A 2,131-nucleotide genomic window follows, 5' to 3' on the forward strand; every position below is an offset into this window, starting at 1 on the left:
AAAAAAGGGTGTAGGGGATGGTGGAGCACTTAAGCTTTGGAGCAACTTGCATCTAGGCTCACAGGCTGGAAACGCAAAAGAAAAAACGAAAAAAAAAAGCAGAGGGTAAAACCTCATCGAGAATGGAATGGCTTCTGAATATATCTTTTAAATTGGGAAAGCGAATCACAGGTAACAAAAGCAAAACAACCACATGGGGCTCCACCCAACTGAAAACTTGGGTACAGAAAATAATGAATCAAATGAAAAGGAATCCTACAAATGGGGAGAAAGTTTGGGGAAGCATGCATCTCCTAAGGGATTGTTATAAAAAACACGCAATACCTTCACAGTGCTCAACAGCAATAACAACTACAAGATCATCAACCCTGAAGTGGGCAGGGACCCAGCAGACATTTCTGCACAGGGGACATAACACTGAGCAGCATGGAGAGAACCAGGTGCTCAGCTTCCCCGTCACCAGGGACAAGTCCCCGTCAGGCTCGCACCCGGATGTACCTCCCCGCCCCGGTGGTCGTGACCAGAGGGACAGAAGGGGACACAGGCTTCCCTGAAGGCCAGGGGTGGGGGATGAAAGAGTCCCGATGTGTCCCGATGGCGCGAAGGCAAATTTAAAAATCCATCAAATCCTGGAGGCAGCTGGGATCTTTTTTCCTCCGTCTGAGGCCTGGCCAGGAGGCAGCCAACACCCAGGCCTGGTCCCAACTCCCACCTGGGCCGGGCTTCCCCTTCCTCCTGGGGCTTTCCTCTCCCCGCATCTATATGGGACAGGTTCCCTCAGAAAAAGTCCTCAAACCCTAAAAATAACACAGTCTGCTACACTTGCACCCTCAAAAGCCCTCAGGGAACAAAACTAATGGTAAAATAAATACTAAAATACTAGAAAAGAGAAAAGCTGTGGAGAAAATGAGAATAAAGAGAAGGTTGGAGGAACCAACCTTCTGTACTCACCGTGTAGAAAACAATGCCCCGGAGAAGTTGAGTTGCACGCAGCTCCCACCTAACCAGTCAGGGCCACAGACAGGAGCTGTTTTCTCCCTAGGACAGGGCTCCAAGTCGTCCCCAAACCGCCGCGGTGCCCCTGAAGCGGTCCTGAAGGAACCGGAGCCGCTTTCCTACTCATTCCGGACGCCGCGCACTCCATGCAGTGTCGGCGGTGAGAACACGCATGCGCACCATGTGGGGCAGAAAAGGCTGTTTTAGCGTCCCCTGCCAGTCACAGTGCGGGATGACCAGCCTCAGGGCAGCATCACCCCAGGCCAGTCTAGGTAGGGTAGAAGGGTGCGTTGTGGGACACCAGAGAGCAGGAACTCCCCAACCTATGCATATGAACCTCCCCTGTGAGGCTTGTTTTCCCCTGGACAGGGTCTCACTTTGTCGCCCAGGATGAAGTGCAGTGGTGCAATCACGGTTCACAGCAGCCTCAACCTCCCGGACCCAAGTGATCCTCCCATCTCAACCTTCAAAGTAGCTACGAATCTGGTTGCTCCACTGTTGGGCGCATATGTATTCGGGGTAAGTCTTCTTGTGTGTGTGTGTGTGTGTGTGTGTGTGTGTGTGTGTGTGTGTGTGTGTGTGTGTGATGTAAATGGGAATTTACCCAACTGCTCACCTAATTGCAAGGCAAAGTCCACAGCAGGTCATCTGCAAGCTGGAGAATGAGAAAGCAGTAGCGTGGCTCCCAGGGAAACCAGCCATGGGGCTTTTATATGTCCAAAAGCCTCACAAAATGGAAACTTTTACCACAGCTCCCAGTCTGAGGTCCAAGAGTTGAGAATCCTTTGTGTTTCTCAAGTACCAGACTACAAAGGCCAAAATCATTGAGTTTCAAGTCCAAAGACAGGATAAGAAAAGGTGACCGTCTTCATGAGAGACGTAGTGAGTATGAAAAGGAAAGTCAAGCAAGCTGAATGTGCCCTCTTTTCTATCTTTGATCTAGCTCAGTGCGTGGACTCTGGAGCCAGACCACCTGGGGTCACATCCTGCTTCAGCCACTTACAAAATGGTGACCTGGAGCAGGTGGTGAATCCTCTGCATGTTTCAGCTTTTCCATCTGCAGAAAAGTACCTTCTTGTCAGAGTTGAGAGGATAAAACACAGATTAATATACATGAGGAACTCAGAACAGTGGC

The 2,131-nt window shown here is 50.4% G+C and overlaps 1 long non-coding RNA gene across 1 annotated transcript; it reads left to right on the forward strand.

Annotated features, from left to right (window-relative positions):
- The first annotated feature begins 1,084 nt into the window (after positions 1 to 1,084).
- On the forward strand, positions 1,085 to 2,100 carry LOC108524976 (uncharacterized). The gene is made up of 3 exons (XR_001884181.1): positions 1,085 to 1,268; positions 1,386 to 1,515; positions 1,940 to 2,100. It is a non-coding gene; the product is annotated as an uncharacterized LOC108524976 (long non-coding RNA).
- Positions 2,101 to 2,131: the final 31 nt, after the last annotated feature.

This window comes from Rhinopithecus bieti, unplaced genomic scaffold, assembly GCF_001698545.2.
Source record: "Rhinopithecus bieti isolate Rb0 unplaced genomic scaffold, ASM169854v2 repeat_36898, whole genome shotgun sequence".
NCBI lineage: Eukaryota > Metazoa > Chordata > Mammalia > Primates > Cercopithecidae > Rhinopithecus > Rhinopithecus bieti.